Raw genomic sequence first — 18,810 nt, 5'->3', positions numbered from 1 at the left:
AAAAAGTGAAATTGAAGACTCAATTAAACTAATACAAAGTGGGAAGGCTTCCGGTCCTGATGGTTATCCTATAGAGTTTTATAAGAAGTTTATTGATAAATTATCCCCCCTTTTGTTAAAAATGTATAATGATTCCCTGGACCGGGGAGCACTACCTCAAACTCTCACTGAAGCCTCAATAATACTTTTGCCTAAGCAAGGCAAGGACCACACTGAGTGTAGCTCATACAGGCCTATTTCCCTTTTGAATGCAGACTATAAAATCTTAGCTAAAGCCTTAGCACTACGTTTCGAACCAGTTATGGCAAATATTATATCACCAGACCAAACTGGATTTATGAAGAACCGCCACTCCTTCTCTAATATACGTCGCTTACTTAACATTATTCTCTCCCCTGCATCCACTGAGACAGCAGAGGTGGTTGTCTCTTTGGATGCAGAGAAAGCGTTCGATAGGTTGGAGTGGGGGTATCTATTCGAGGTCCTTAAAAGGTATCGTATGGGCTCTAAATTTATATCCTGGATAAAGCTTCTATATTCTTCACCTAAGGCATCACTGAATACGAACGGCACAAGGTCCCAATACTTCTCACTCAGCAGAGGCACACGCCAGGGCTGCAACCTGTCCCCTATGCTCTTCGCCGCGGCGGTGGAAACGCTATCTATGGCGCTTAAATCTGCCAACTTCACTCAAGGGATTTATAGAGGGGGCTCAGAACACATTCTTTCGTTATATGCAGACGATTTATTATTATTTATATCTGATCCGTTAACCGTTATTCCCCAGACAGTAGAACTATTGAACAGATTTGGATCTTTCTCAGGTTATAAATTGAACCTCTCAAAGAGTGAATGCTTCCCAATAAACAGCTTGGCCCTTCAAATCCCAGAAACGTGCCTCCCTTTCAAAATGTCTAAAAACTATTTCAAATATTTAGGTGTGAATATCTGTAGACACTTATCAGACCTCTACAAAAATAATTTCCCACCTCTAATGGACAAGCTTAAATCGGATTTGGAAAGGTGGAATAGCTTACATATAACCCTTGCCGGGAGAGTAAACTGCATCAAAATGAATGTGCTCCCACGCTTTCTGTATCTTTTTCAAAGCCTGCCAGTCTTTTTACCCAAATCCTTCTTCGGAACAGTAGATAAACTAATTTCATCCTTTTTATGGAAAGGTAAAATTCCTAGGATAAGGAAGGAGTTTTTACAGAGACATAGCTCTGAAGGTGGACTATCTCTACCTAATCTCAGAAACTATTATTGGGCAGCCAATATACACAAAATGATACTCTGGATACAGGATCCTACACTGACCTGGTGCGACCTTGAAGCTAAAACATGTCCTACCACCTCATTTCTAGCCTTACTTACATCTAAATTACCTATTCAACCTAAAACATTCTCAACTAATCCAATTGTGGTCTCCACCTTAAGAATCTGGTCTCAATTCAGAGTTGCCCTTGGACTCAGAGGAATGTCTAACCATAGCCCTATTCTGAACAACCACCTTTTCTCCCCATCCAAAAATGATGCAGCCTTTTCTGTGTGGCAGAGATCAGGCCTTGTTAAGTTAAGGGATCTTTATATAGACAATATATTCTGTAGCTTCAGCGAACTGTGTGAAAAGTTTAACCTCCCAAATTCTCATCTGTTACGATATTTCCAGGTTCGAAACTTTGTGAAAAATAATAACTCCTCCTTTCCAAATGCTATCCCCAACTCTTTAATTGACACAGTTTTGGACATCTCCATGAGGGGGAAAGGTTTAATTTCAAAGGTTTACACCTCAATTTGTACTCATACAGTTATTTCTTTGGACAAAATTAAAACAGATTGGCAACATGAACTGGGCAGGGTTATAGATGATGATCTTTGGGAGGAGGCTTTAATGAGAGTGAATGACAGTACATCATGTGCTAGGCTGAACCTAATACAATTTAAAGTGGTGCACCGTATTTATTTTACTAATTTTAAACTTTCTAAAATATACCCAAGTATCACAGATTCCTGTAACAGATGCCATATGTCCCCAGCAAATATGACACACATGTTTTGGTCTTGTCCCCGCCTACAAGGCTACTGGATTGCCATTTTTAAACATCTTGCTGAAGCCTGGAACATAGAGTTGTCACCGGGTGCAGAGATGGCGTTGTTTGGAATTTGCCCAGATCACCAACATATCGGAAGGGGTATAAAGCAGAATATTGCCTTTATATCTTTAATAGCAAGAAGAAGGATACTACTGGAGTGGAAGTCACCACTGGCCCCTAAAGCATCTGTATGGCTTAAAGACCTCATGATGTACCTAAATTTGGAGAAAATAAAATTTAATCTGAGAGGATCACCGGGCAAATTCGATCAGGTTTGGGGCCCTATGATTAAATATATAACTAAATTAAAGACGTTACAGGACAGATAAAGCAAACACTGCCATCGACACGTTGACAAGCTCTAGGTTAATACATGTTAAAGGAAGAAAATAATAGATTGCTATGTTTCTTTTCTTGGATACACTCCATAAGTACCATGGGGAGGGCTAGGAGGGGTAGTGAGGGAAATAATACATATGAATTGACTATTTTCTTTTCTGTATTTTTTATTATTTATTTTTTTATTATTATTTTGTTTTGAGTTAAGTGTATGTTACATGTCTGAATGTTGTATGTGGGATTGGGGTGGGGGGTAGATGTAAGGGCACAAGAAAAAACTACTACTTTTGACATCCTATGGCAACTGTTTTTCCTATGTACTATTTGCTGGTCAAAAGCAATAAATAAACATTTAAAAAAAAAAACTATAAAGTTGAGACATGGCAAAAACAATTATATCACCCACTCATTTAGACCTGTAATCATGTTACTGTATGTGACAATAAAGTTGATTTTGATTCTCTTGTATGATAATGTTATGGTTCTGAAATCTCCTTATTTACACATTCATCTACAGTTTGAAAATCAATGTTTTGTGTCTATTTTTCCCAGATTGATATGTATGGATATCTGATTTATTCTGTCATCAATCTCCTCTCAGAACAATTAAATTACATTCAGATGTATCTCCCCTGACATTGTTGAAAGATGCATTGAAAATACGAAATGTTTCAATGTATTTGTGTTAAATATATTGGTAATCAAAAGTCTTTGAACAACATTTCTGTGACAGGTGTGTCGGTAGGAGTAGCCCATGCATACAGATGAAATAACTAGACACCTGCACACCATCTTAACTTGCTCAATAAAGAAAAAACTGTTTTGTACATTCTCTATGTGATGTTGACATTAACTCCAATTCCTAGGACAGATACATGTAGTTGTCTCCGCCAGGCCGAAAGGCATGGCGAGAGAGTATGTTTTACCCCCTGTCCGTCCGTCCGTCCGTCCGTGTGTCCGTCCGTCATTCGATCTGTCTGTGTACAGCTAATCTCCGGCACCGTTGGCTTGCTCGCAGCCAAACTGTGCACACACAGTCCCTGGATACCAGAGCAGAACCTCTGCCCCAAATTTTTCACAGGGGCCTGTTATAGCGCCACCAGGAGGCCGATTTGTGCAAAACACATTTTTTGACAGTACTCCTACAGATTTTGTCCAAAAATCCCACAAATCGGTACACAGTATCTCTACAGTCATTAAACGAAACGGGTCTTTCAGATTTCTCATATTCCATCCTGATTGGCTAAAAATGTCTTCCAAAGTTTGCAGGAGTGCTCCGTTTTGAACAAAATGCCTCAAATCATGAACACAGCATGCACTTTCCGAGAAATTTTGCAAGCACATTCCCATTAGGCCGAGGAAGAACTACCATTTGAACATTTTTAAATCAGCCTCATGGTGGCGCTATAACAGGCCGATTCGTGTTTTTACCTATAATTGCACCGATCTGTGTAAAACTTTGTATGCACACTCCCTATAGGTCAAGGAAAAACCTTTGCCCTGCATTTTTCACATCTGCCTTTTATAGCGCCACCAGGAGGCCGACTTGTGTAAAACACATTTTTTTATACTACTCCTTCCAATTGCATCCAAATTTCACGCTAATCGGTACACATGATCTCTATAGTCATGTGATCACGACGGATGTGTTTGATTTTTCATACTCCATACTGATTGGCTAAGATTGACATCTAAAGTTTGCATTATTGGCTTGTTTTGAACAAAATTCTGCAAATCATGAACGCACCGTCCAATTGCGCTCAAACTTTGCACGCACATTCACACTATGTTGAGGAACAAATGCCACCCTTTTAACATTGGCCTGTTATAGCGCCACCAACAGGTCTAATTCAGCAAAACACATGTTTTTGACAAAATGCCTCAAATCATGAATGCAGTCAGTGTCCGATTGTCGTGCAAGGCCTAAGAAGAAATAGCACCCTTTTCACGTTGGCCTATTATAGCGCCACCAGGAGGCCACAGTAGCCTACCTGACCTGGCGGAGACCTGTGCTCCGAGGAGCACTTTTTCTAGTTTATAATCAGAAAATGAGAGCGACCACAAGTGCGAACAACAGTTCAACAAGAGTATTGCCAATTTTAGCCAGTGTTTCTTTAAGACTGTACTTTCAGGGATCATTTCTATAGTATCGGACTGGAGAAATGAGTTTCTAAAGTGTTTGGTCTCGCTAACCACGATGTTGAGTTGTGATATTTCCTCTTGAGCGTTAAGCAGACATTGAATAATGATTTAGTTCATATGTTCTCTGTCATTGATGACTGTTCTATGCTTCCTAGTGGAGTTTTGAGGGAGGAAATATGATCTGAGTGGTTTGTCTTAAGGATCATTTGAAATGTGATTTTTTATTTTATTTTACTGTGTGTACACACGCAGTTCTATAAACAGCAAATGAAAATGTGGCATTCCTCAAACTGTAAAGTTGAGACATAGCAAAAACAATTATATCACCCACTCATTTAGACCTGTAATCATGTTACTGTATGTGACAATAAAGTTGATTTTGATTCTCTTGTATGATAATGTTAAGGTTCTGAAATCTCCTTATTACACATTCATCTACAGTTTGAAAATCAATGTTTTGTGTCTATTTTTCCCAGATTGATATGTATGGATATCTGATTTATTCTGTCATCAATCTCCTCTCAGAACAATTAAATTACATTCAGATGTATCTCCCCTGACATTGTTGAAAGATGCATTGAAAATACGAAATGTTTCAATGTATTTGTGTTAAATGTAATCAAAAGTCTTTGAAAAACATTTCTGTGACAGGTGTGTCGGTAGGAGTAGCCCATGCATACAGATGAAATAACTAGACACCTGCACACCATCTTAACTTGCTCAATAAAGAAAAAACTGTTTTGTACATTCTCTATGTGATGTTGACATTAACTCCAATGCCTAGGACAGATACATGTAGTTTATAATCAGAAAATGAGAGCGACCACAAGTGCGAACAACAGTTCAACAAGAGTATTGCCAATTTTAGCCAGCGTTTCTTTAAGACTATACTTTCAGGGATCATTTCTATAGTATCGGACTGGAGAAATGAGTTTCTAAAGTGTTTGGTCTCGCTAACCACGATGATGAGTTGTGATATTTCCTCTTGAGCGTTAAGCAGACATTGAATAATGATTTAGTTCATATGTTCTCTGTCATTGATGACTGTTCTATGCTTCCTAGTGGAGTTATGAGGGAGGAAATATGATCTGAGTGGTTTGTCTTAAGGATCATTTGAAATGTGAACTGTTTATTATTTTACTGTGTATACACACGCAGTTCTATAAACAGCAATTGAAAATGTGGGATTCCTCAGACTGCAAAGTTTAGAGATAGCAAAAACAATTATATCACCCACTCATTTAGACCTGTAATCATGTTACTGTATGTGACAATAAAGTTGATTTTGATTCTCTTGTATGATAATGTTAAGGTTCTGAAATCTCCTTATTTACACATTCATCTACAGTTTGAAAATCAATGTTTTGTGTCTATTTTTCCCAGATTGATATGTATGGATATCTGATTTATTCTGTCATCAATCTCCTCTCAGAACAATTAAATTACATTCAGATGTATCTCCCCTGACATTGTTGAAAGATGCATTGAAAATACGAAATGTTTCAATGTATTTGTGTTAAATATATTGGTAATCAAAAGTCTTTGAATAACATTTCTGTGACAGGTGTGTCGGTAGGAGTAGCCCATGCATACAGATGAAATAACTAGACACCTGCACACCATCTTAACTTGCTCAATAAAGAAAAAACTGTTTTGTACATTCTCTATGTGATGTTGACATTAACTCCAATGCCTAGGACAGATACATGTAGTTTATAATCAGAAAATGAGAGCGACCACAAGTGCGAACAACAGTTCAACAAGAGTATTGCCAATTTTAGCCAGCTTTTCTTTAAGACTATACTTTCAGGGATCATTTCTATAGTATCGGACTGGAGAAATGAGTTTCTAAAGTGTTTGGTCTCGCTAACCACGATGATGAGTTGTGATATTTCCTCTTGAGCGTTAAGCAGACATTGAATAATGATTTAGTTCATATGTTCTGTCATTGATGACTGTTCTATGCTTCCTAGTGGAGTTATGAGGGAGGAAATATGATCTGAGTGATTTGTCTTTACTCATGACTGTTTTGCTCACCACCTCAACAATCTAATCGTAAAATATGCGGACGATACCACCGTCATCGGGCTGATAAAATCTGACGCTGAGTCCAATTACAGATCAGAGGTTCAGAACCTAGTTAGGTGGAGCGAGGACAACAACCTCATTCTTAATGCTTCAAAAACGAAGGAGCTCATCATTGATTTCCGCCGTAAAAAGACACCTCCTCATCCCCTAACAATCAATGGTACAGAGGTTGAGATGGTACAAAGCATAACATTTCTTGGTGTAACCTTTTCGGAGGATCTCAGCTGGCACTCTAACACCAACTTAATTCTCAAAAAGTCCCAGCAACGGCTCTTCTTTTTAAGAAGACTAAAAGAGTTCACTCTCAATGGTCAGATTCTTCTTAATTTCTATCGCTGCATTATTGAGAGTATTCTTACTATTTCTTTTACAGTTTGGTTTGGTAACCTCACAGTGAAGGAGCGAAAATCCCTGAATAGAGTAGTGCGCCTTGCCCGAAAAATAACTGGTGCCAACCTACCAGCTCTAGAAGAGCTCTATAGTGCTAGACTCTTATCTCGGGCCTCCAGTATCATGGAGGGCTCTGCTGGTCATCCGGCCGCAGGCCTCTTTGCACTACTCCCCTCGGGCAGACGATACCAATCTATTGGTTGCTCCACAAACCGCTCTGCAAACAGCTTTTTCCCAAGCGCAGTGCGTAAATTAAATGAAAAATTGCCCCTGTCTAGATCCTAGACCACGCTCCCCCTCTTCTCCCTTTATCAATCTCCTGTAAGGAAGGACTGGTCCAAGGTGTATCCAAAAATGCTCATGTCCCTCTCGTATTTATTTCCTCATGCCTCTATGAATTGTTGATGTCTTTTTTGTACCTTTTGTATCAATGTCTTGTAAATGTTTTTTAATTGTTTTTAGCTCTTGCACCCCATTTCCAATGTAGTTCACTACAAATGGCAAATAAAATGACTCTGACTCTGACTCTGACCCTTAAGGATCATTTGAAATGTGAACTGTTTATTATTTTACTGTGTATACACACGCAGTTCTATAAACAGCAATTGAAAATGTGGGATTCCTCAGACTGCAAAGTTTAGAGATAGCAAAAACAATTATATCACCCACTCATTTAGACCTGTAATCATGTTACTGTATGTGACAATAAAGTTGATTTTGATTATCTTGTATGATAATGTTAAGGTTCTGAAATCTCCTTATTTACACATTCATCTACAGTTTGAAAATCAATGTTTTGTGTCTATTTTTCCCAGATTGATATGTATGGATATCTGATTTATTCTGTCATCAATCTCCTCTCAGAACAATTAAATTACATTCAGATGTATCTCCCCTGACATTGTTGAAAGATGCATTGAAAATACGAAATGTTTCAATGTATTTGTGTTAAATATATTGGTAATCAAAAGTCTTTGAATAACATTTCTGTGACAGGTGTGTCGGTAGGAGTAGCCCATGCATACAGATGAAATAACTAGACACCTGCACACCATCTTAACTTGCTCAATAAAGAAAAAACTGTTTTGTACATTCTCTATGTGATGTTGACATTAACTCCAATGCCTAGGACAGATACATGTAGTTTATAATCAGAAAATGAGAGCGACCACAAGTGCGAACAACAGTTCAACAAGAGTATTGCCAATTTTAGCCAGCGTTTCTTTAAGACTATACTTTCAGGGATCATTTCTATAGTATCGGACTGGAGAAATGAGTTTCTAAAGTGTTTGGTCTCGCTAACCACGATGATGAGTTGTGATATTTCCTCTTGAGCGTTAAGCAGACATTGAATAATGATTTAGTTCATATGTTCTCTGTCATTGATGACTGTTCTATGCTTCCTAGTGGAGTTTTGAGGGAGGAAATATGATCTGAGTGGTTTGTCTTAAGGATCATTTGAAATGTGATTTTTTTTATTATTTTACTGTGTGTACACATGCAGTTCTATAAACAGCAAATGAAAATGTGGCATTCCTCAAACTGTAAAGTTGAGACATAGCAAAAACAATTATATCACCCACTCATTTAGACCTGTAATCATGTTACTGTATGTGACAATAAAGTTGATTTTGATTCTCTTGTATGATAATGTTAAGGTTCTGAAATCTCCTTATTTACACATTCATCTACAGTTTGAAAATCAATGTTTTGTGTCTATTTTTCCCAGATTGATATGTATGGATATCTGATTTATTCTGTCATCAATCTCCTCTCAGAACAATTAAATTACATTCAGATGTATCTCCCCTGACATTGTTGAAAGATGCATTGAAAATACGAAATGTTTCAATGTATTTGTGTTAAATGTAATCAAAAGTCTTTGAATAACATTTCTGTGACAGGTGTGTCGGTAGGAGTAGCCCATGCATACAGATGAAATAACTAGACACCTGCACACCATCTTAACTTGCTCAATAAAGAAAAAACTGTTTTGTACATTCTCTATGTGATGTTGACATTAACTCCAATGCCTAGGACAGATACATGTAGTTTATAATCAGAAAATGAGATCGACCACAAGTGCGAACAACAGTTCAACAAGAGTATTGCCAATTTTAGCCAGCGTTTCTTTAAGACTATACTTTCAGGGATCATTTCTATAGTATCGGACTGGAGAAATGAGTTTCTAAAGTGTTTGGTCTCGCTAACCACGATGATGAGTTGTGATATTTCCTCTTGAGCGTTAAGCGGACATTGAATAATGATTTAGTTCATATGTTCTCTGTCATTGATGACTGTTCTATGCTTCCTAGTGGAGTTTTGAGGGAGGAAATATGATCAGAGTGGTTTGTCTTAAGGATCATTTGAAATGTGAACTGTTTATTATTTTACTGTGTGTACACACGCAGCTCTATAAACAGCAATTGAAAATGTGGCATTCCTCAAACTGTAAAGTTGAGAGATAGCAAAAACAATTATATCACCCAGTCATTTAGACCTGTAATCATGTTACTGTATGTGACAATAAAGTTGATTTTGATTCTCTTGTATGATAATGTTAAGGTTCTGAAATCTCTTTATTTACACATTCATCTACAATTTGAAAATCAATGTTTTGTGTCTATTCTTCCCAGATTGATATGTATGGATATCTGATTTATTCTGTCATCAATCTCCTCTCGGAACAATTAAATTACATTCAGATGTATCTCCCCTGACATTGTTGAAAGATGCATTGAAAATACGAAATGTTTCAATGTATTTGTGTTAAATGTAATCAAAAGTCTTTGAATAACATTTCTGTGACAGGTGTGTCGGTAGGAGTAGCCCATGCATACAGATGAAATAACTAGACACCTGCACACCATCTTAACTTGCTCAATAAAGAAAAAACTGTTTTGTACATTCTCTATGTGATGTTGACATTAACTCCAATGCCTAGGACAGATACATATAGTTTATAATCAGAAAATGAGAGCGACCACAAGTGCGAACAACAGTTCAACAAGAGTATTGCCAATTTTAGCCAGTGTTTATTTAAGACTATACTTTCAGGGATCATTTCTATAGTATCGGACTGGAGAAATGAGTTTCTAAAGTGTTTGGTCTCGCTAACCACGATGATGAGTTGTGATATTTCCTCTTGAGCGTTAAGCAGACATTGAATAATGATTTAGTTCATATGTTCTCTGTCATTGATGACTGTTCTATGCTTCCTAGTGGAGTTTTGAGGGAGGAAATATGATCTGAGTGGTTTGTCTTAAGGATCATTGTCTCCGCCAGGCCGTAAGGCATGGCGAGAGAGTATGTTTTACCCTCCGTCCGTGTGTCCGTCCGTCCGTGTGTCCGTGTGTTACCAGCTAATCTCCGGCACCGTTGGCCCGGTCGCTGCGAAACTTTGCACTCACACTCCCTGGATGCCAATTCAGAACCTCTGCCTCAAATTTTTCACATGGGCCTGTTATAGCGCCACCAGGAGGCCGATTTGTGCAAAACCCATTTTTTCACATTATTCCTACAGTTTTTAACCAAACGTCATGCAAATCGGTACACAGTATCTCTATAGTCATGTGATCAACCCTGATCTGTCCGATTTCCCATATTCCATCCTTATTGGTTAAGGTTGCCATCCAAAGTTTTCAGGATTGGTCCGTTTTGAACAAACTGCCTCAAACCATGAACGCAGCGTGCGATTTCCGTGAAATTTCACACGCACATTCCCACTAGGCCGAGGAAGAAATGCCACCCTTTTCACATTGGCCTGTTATAGCGCCACCAGCAGGTCTAATTTAGCAAAACACATTTTTGGAACAAAATGCTTCAAATCATGAATGCAGTGTCCGATTGCCGTGAACGACCTAAGAATAAATGGCACCCTTTTCACATTGGCCTATTGTAGCGCCACCAGGAGGCCACAATAGCCTACCCGACCTGGCGGAGACCTGTGCTCCGAGGAGCACTTTTTCTAGTTTGAAATGTGATTTTTTTTATTATTTTACTGTGTGTACACACGCAGTTCTATAAACAGCAAATGAAAATGTGGCATTCCTCAAACTGTAAAGTTGAGACATAGCAAAAACAACTATATCACCCACTCATTTAGACCTGTAATCATGTTACTGTATGTGACAATAAAGTTGATTTTGATTCTCTTGTATGATAATGTTAAGGTTCTGAAATCTCCTTATTTACACATTCATCTACAGTTTGAAAATCAATGTTTTGTGTCTATTTTTCCCAGATTGATATGTATGGATATCTGATTTATTCTGTCATCAATCTCCTCTCAGAACAATTCAATTACATTCAGATGTATCTCCCCTGACATTGTTGAAAGATGCATTGAAAATACGAAATGTTTCAATGTATTTGTGTTAAATGTAATCAAAAGTCTTTGAATAACATTTCTGTGACAGGTGTGTCGGTAGGAGTAGCCCATGCATACAGATGAAATAACTAGACACCTGCACACCATCTTAACTTGCTCAATAAAGAAAAAACTGTTTTGTACATTCTCTATGTGATGTTGACATTAACTCCAATGCCTAGGACAGATACATGTAGTTTATAATCAGAAAATGAGAGCGACCACAAGTGCGAACAACAGTTCAACAAGAGTATTGCCAATTTTAGCCAGCGTTTCTTTAAGACTATACTTTCAGGGATCATTTCTATAGTATCGGACTGGAGAAATGAGTTTCTAAAGTGTTTGGTCTCGCTAACCACGATGATGAGTTGTGATATTTCCTCTTGAGCGTTAAGCAGACATTGAATAATGATTTAGTTCATATGTTCTCTGTCATTGATGACTGTTCTATGCTTCCTAGTGGAGTTTTGAGGGAGGAAATATGATCTGAGTGGTTTGTCTTAAGGATCATTTGAAATGTGAACTGTTTATTATTTTACTGTGTATACACACGCAGTTCTGTAAACAGCAATTGAAAATGTGGGATTCCTCAGACTGCAAAGTTTAGAGATAGCAAAAACAATTATATCACCCACTCATTTAGACCTGTAATCATGTTACTGTATGTGACAATAAAGTTGATTTTGATTCTCTTGTATGATAATGTTAAGGTTCTGAAATCTCCTTATTTACACATTCATCTACAGTTTGAAAATCAATGTTTTGTGTCTATTTTTCCCAGATTGATATGTATGGATATCTGATTTATTCTGTCATCAATCTCCTCTCAGAACAATTAAATTACATTCAGATGTATCTCCCCTGACATTGTTGAAAGATGCATTGAAAATACGAAATGTTTCAATGTATTTGTGTTAAATATATTGGTAATCAAAAGTCTTTGAATAACATTTCTGTGACAGGTGTGTCGGTAGGAGTAGCCCATGCATACAGATGAAATAACTAGACACCTGCACACCATCTTAACTTGCTCAATAAAGAAAAAACTGTTTTGTACATTCTCTATGTGATGTTGACATTAACTCCAATGCCTAGGACAGATACATGTAGTTTATAATCAGAAAATGAGAGCGACCACAAGTGCGAACAACAGTTCAACAAGAGTATTGCCAATTTTAGCCAGTGTTTCTTTAAGACTATACTTTCAGGGATCATTTCTATAGTATCGGACTGGAGAAATGAGTTTCTAAAGTGTTTGGTCTCGCTAACCACGATGATGAGTTGTGATATTTCCTCTTGAGCGTTAAGCAGACATTGAATAATGATTTAGTTCATATGTTCTCTGTCATTGATGACTGTTCTATGCTTCCTAGTGGAGTTATGAGGGAGGAAATATGATCTGAGTGGTTTGTCTTAAGGATCATTTGAAATGTGAACTGTTTATTATTTTACTGTGTATACACACGCAGTTCTATAAACAGCAATTGAAAATGTGGGATTCCTCAGACTGCAAAGTTTAGAGATAGCAAAAACAATTATATCACCCACTCATTTAGACCTGTAATCATGTTACTGTATGTGACAATAAAGTTGATTTTGATTCTCTTGTATGATAATGTTAAGGTTCTGAAATCTCCTTATTTACACATTCATCTACAGTTTGAAAATCAATGTTTTGTGTCTATTTTTCCCAGATTGATATGTATGGATATCTGATTTATTCTGTCATCAATCTCCTCTCAGAACAATTAAATTACATTCAGATGTATCTCCCCTGACATTGTTGAAAGATGCATTGAAAATACGAAATGTTTCAATGTATTTGTGTTAAATGTAATCAAAAGTCTTTGAATAACATTTCTGTGACAGGTGTGTCGGTAGGAGTAGCCCATGCATACAGATGAAATAACTAGACACCTGCACACCATCTTAACTTGCTCAATAAAGAAAAAACTGTTTTGTACATTCTCTATGTGATGTTGACATTAACTCCAATGCCTAGGACAGATACATGTAGTTTATAATCAGAAAATGAGATCGACCACAAGTGCGAACAACAGTTCAACAAGAGTATTGCCAATTTTAGCCAGCGTTTCTTTAAGACTATACTTTCAGGGATCATTTCTATAGTATCGGACTGGAGAAATGAGTTTCTAAAGTGTTTGGTCTCGCTAACCACGATGATGAGTTGTGATATTTCCTCTTGAGCGTTAAGCGGACATTGAATAATGATTTAGTTCATATGTTCTCTGTCATTGATGACTGTTCTATGCTTCCTAGTGGAGTTTTGAGGGAGGAAATATGATCAGAGTGGTTTGTCTTAAGGATCATTTGAAATGTGAACTGTTTATTATTTTACTGTGTGTACACACGCAGCTCTATAAACAGCAATTGAAAATGTGGCATTCCTCAAACTGTAAAGTTGAGAGATAGCAAAAACAATTATATCACCCAGTCATTTAGACCTGTAATCATGTTACTGTATGTGACAATAAAGTTGATTTTGATTCTCTTGTATGATAATGTTAAGGTTCTGAAATCTCTTTATTTACACATTCATCTACAATTTGAAAATCAATGTTTTGTGTCTATTCTTCCCAGATTGATATGTATGGATATCTGATTTATTCTGTCATCAATCTCCTCTCGGAACAATTAAATTACATTCAGATGTATCTCCCCTGACATTGTTGAAAGATGCATTGAAAATACGAAATGTTTCAATGTATTTGTGTTAAATGTAATCAAAAGTCTTTGAATAACATTTCTGTGACAGGTGTGTCGGTAGGAGTAGCCCATGCATACAGATGAAATAACTAGACACCTGCACACCATCTTAACTTGCTCAATAAAGAAAAAACTGTTTTGTACATTCTCTATGTGATGTTGACATTAACTCCAATGCCTAGGACAGATACATATAGTTTATAATCAGAAAATGAGAGCGACCACAAGTGCGAACAACAGTTCAACAAGAGTATTGCCAATTTTAGCCAGTGTTTATTTAAGACTATACTTTCAGGGATCATTTCTATAGTATCGGACTGGAGAAATGAGTTTCTAAAGTGTTTGGTCTCGCTAACCACGATGATGAGTTGTGATATTTCCTCTTGAGCGTTAAGCAGACATTGAATAATGATTTAGTTCATATGTTCTCTGTCATTGATGACTGTTCTATGCTTCCTAGTGGAGTTTTGAGGGAGGAAATATGATCTGAGTGGTTTGTCTTAAGGATCATTGTCTCCGCCAGGCCGTAAGGCATGGCGAGAGAGTATGTTTTACCCTCCGTCCGTGTGTCCGTCCGTCCGTGTGTCCGTGTGTTACCAGCTAATCTCCGGCACCGTTGGCCCGGTCGCTGCGAAACTTTGCACTCACACTCCCTGGATGCCAATTCAGAACCTCTGCCTCAAATTTTTCACATGGGCCTGTTATAGCGCCACCAGGAGGCCGATTTGTGCAAAACCCATTTTTTCACATTATTCCTACAGTTTTTAACCAAACGTCATGCAAATCGGTACACAGTATCTCTATAGTCATGTGATCAACCCTGATCTGTCCGATTTCCCATATTCCATCCTTATTGGTTAAGGTTGCCATCCAAAGTTTTCAGGATTGGTCCGTTTTGAACAAACTGCCTCAAACCATGAACGCAGCGTGCGATTTCCGTGAAATTTCACACGCACATTCCCACTAGGCCGAGGAAGAAATGCCACCCTTTTCACATTGGCCTGTTATAGCGCCACCAGCAGGTCTAATTTAGCAAAACACATTTTTGGAACAAAATGCTTCAAATCATGAATGCAGTGTCCGATTGCCGTGAACGACCTAAGAATAAATGGCACCCTTTTCACATTGGCCTATTGTAGCGCCACCAGGAGGCCACAATAGCCTACCCGACCTGGCGGAGACCTGTGCTCCGAGGAGCACTTTTTCTAGTTTGAAATGTGATTTTTTTTATTATTTTACTGTGTGTACACACGCAGTTCTATAAACAGCAAATGAAAATGTGGCATTCCTCAAACTGTAAAGTTGAGACATAGCAAAAACAACTATATCACCCACTCATTTAGACCTGTAATCATGTTACTGTATGTGACAATAAAGTTGATTTTGATTCTCTTGTATGATAATGTTAAGGTTCTGAAATCTCCTTATTTACACATTCATCTACAGTTTGAAAATCAATGTTTTGTGTCTATTTTTCCCAGATTGATATGTATGGATATCTGATTTATTCTGTCATCAATCTCCTCTCAGAACAATTCAATTACATTCAGATGTATCTCCCCTGACATTGTTGAAAGATGCATTGAAAATACGAAATGTTTCAATGTATTTGTGTTAAATGTAATCAAAAGTCTTTGAATAACATTTCTGTGACAGGTGTGTCGGTAGGAGTAGCCCATGCATACAGATGAAATAACTAGACACCTGCACACCATCTTAACTTGCTCAATAAAGAAAAAACTGTTTTGTACATTCTCTATGTGATGTTGACATTAACTCCAATGCCTAGGACAGATACATGTAGTTTATAATCAGAAAATGAGAGCGACCACAAGTGCGAACAACAGTTCAACAAGAGTATTGCCAATTTTAGCCAGCGTTTCTTTAAGACTATACTTTCAGGGATCATTTCTATAGTATCGGACTGGAGAAATGAGTTTCTAAAGTGTTTGGTCTCGCTAACCACGATGATGAGTTGTGATATTTCCTCTTGAGCGTTAAGCAGACATTGAATAATGATTTAGTTCATATGTTCTCTGTCATTGATGACTGTTCTATGCTTCCTAGTGGAGTTTTGAGGGAGGAAATATGATCTGAGTGGTTTGTCTTAAGGATCATTTGAAATGTGAACTGTTTATTATTTTACTGTGTATACACACGCAGTTCTGTAAACAGCAATTGAAAATGTGGGATTCCTCAGACTGCAAAGTTTAGAGATAGCAAAAACAATTATATCACCCACTCATTTAGACCTGTAATCATGTTACTGTATGTGACAATAAAGTTGATTTTGATTCTCTTGTATGATAATGTTAAGGTTCTGAAATCTCCTTATTTACACATTCATCTACAGTTTGAAAATCAATGTTTTGTGTCTATTTTTCCCAGATTGATATGTATGGATATCTGATTTATTCTGTCATCAATCTCCTCTCAGAACAATTAAATTACATTCAGATGTATCTCCCCTGACATTGTTGAAAGATGCATTGAAAATACGAAATGTTTCAATGTATTTGTGTTAAATATATTGGTAATCAAAAGTCTTTGAATAACATTTCTGTGACAGGTGTGTCGGTAGGAGTAGCCCATGCATACAGATGAAATAACTAGACACCTGCACACCATCTTAACTTGCTCAATAAAGAAAAAACTGTTTTGTACATTCTCTATGTGATGTTGACATTAACTCCAATGCCTAGGACAGATACATGTAGTTTATAATCAGAAAATGAGAGCGACCACAAGTGCGAACAACAGTTCAACAAGAGTATTGCCAATTTTAGCCAGTGTTTCTTTAAGACTATACTTTCAGGGATCATTTCTATAGTATCGGACTGGAGAAATGAGTTTCTAAAGTGTTTGGTCTCGCTAACCACGATGATGAGTTGTGATATTTCCTCTTGAGCGTTAAGCAGACATTGAATAATGATTTAGTTCATATGTTCTTTGTCATTGATGACTGTTCTATGCTTCCTAGTGGAGTTATGAGGGAGGAAATATGATCTGAGTGGTTTGTCTTAAGGATCATTTGAAATGTGAACTGTTTATTATTTTACTGTGTATACACACGCAGTTCTATAAACAGCAATTGAAAATGTGGGATTCCTCAGACTGCAAAGTTTAGAGATAGCAAAAACAATTATATCACCCACTCATTTAGACCTGTAATCATGTTACTGTATGTGACAATAAAGTTGATTTTGATTCTCTTGTATGATAATGTTAAGGTTCTGAAATCTCCTTATTTACACATTCATCTACAGTTTGAAAATCAATGTTTTGTGTCTATTTTTCCCAGATTGATATGTATGGATATCTGATTTATTCTGTCATCAATCTCCTCTCAGAACAATTAAATTACATTCAGATGTATCTCCCCTGACATTGTTGAAAGATGCATTGAAAATACGAAATGTTTCAATGTATTTGTGTTAAATATATTGGTAATCAAAAGTCTTTGAATAACATTTCTGTGACAGGTGTGTCGGTAGGAGTAGCCCATGCATACAGATGAAATAACTAGACACCTGCACACCATCTTAACTTGCTCAATAAAGAAAAAACTGTTTTGTACATTCTCTATGTGATGTTGACATTAACTCCAATGCCTAGGACAGATACATGTAGTTTATAATCAGAAAATGAGAGCGACCACAAGTGCGAACAACAGTTCAACAAGAGTATTGCCAATTTTAGCCAGCTTTTCTTTAAGACTATACTTTCAGGGATCATTTCTATAGTATCGGACTGGAGAAATGAGTTTCTAAAGTGTTTGGTCTCGCTAACCACGATGATGAGTTGTGATATTTCCTCTTGAGCGTTAAGCAGACATTGAATAATGATTTAGTTCATATGTTCTCTGTCATTGATGACTGTTCTATGCTTCCTAGTGGAGTTATGAGGGAGGAAATATGATCTGAGTGATTTGTCTTTACTCATGACTGTTTTGCTCACCACCTCAACAATCTAATCGTAAAATATGCGGACGATACCACCGTCATCGGGCTGATAAAATCTGACGCTGAGTCCAATTACAGATCAGAGGTTCAGAACCTAGTTAGGTGGAGCGAGGACAACAACCTCATTCTTAATGCTTCAAAAACGAAGGAGCTCATCATTGATTTCCGCCGTAAAAAGACACCTCCTCATCCCCTAACAATCAATGGTACAGAGGTTGAGATGGTACAAAGCATAACATTTCTTGGTGTAACCTTTTCGGAGGATCTCAGCTGGCACTCTAACACCAACTTAATTCTCAAAAAGTCCCAGCAACGGCTCTTCTTTTTAAGAAGACTAAAAGAGTTCACTCTCAATGGTCAGATTCTTCTTAATTTCTATCGCTGCATTATTGAGAGTATTCTTACTATTTCTTTTACAGTTTGGTTTGGTAACCTCACAGTGAAGGAGCGAAAATCCCTGAATAGAGTAGTGCGCCTTGCCCGAAAAATAACTGGTGCCAACCTACCAGCTCTAGAAGAGCTCTATAGTGCTAGACTCTTATCTCGGGCCTCCAGTATCATGGAGGGCTCTGCTGGTCATCCGGCCGCAGGCCTCTTTGCACTACTCCCCTCGGGCAGACGATACCAATCTATTGGTTGCTCCACAAACCGCTCTGCAAACAGCTTTTTCCCAAGCGCAGTGCGTAAATTAAATGAA

The sequence above is a fragment of the Gymnoscopelus microlampas genome, assembly GCF_963454915.1.
Source record: "Gymnoscopelus microlampas genome assembly, chromosome: 15".
Taxonomy (NCBI): domain Eukaryota; kingdom Metazoa; phylum Chordata; class Actinopteri; order Myctophiformes; family Myctophidae; genus Gymnoscopelus; species Gymnoscopelus microlampas.
Note: the sequence above shows the minus strand (reverse complement) of the source record.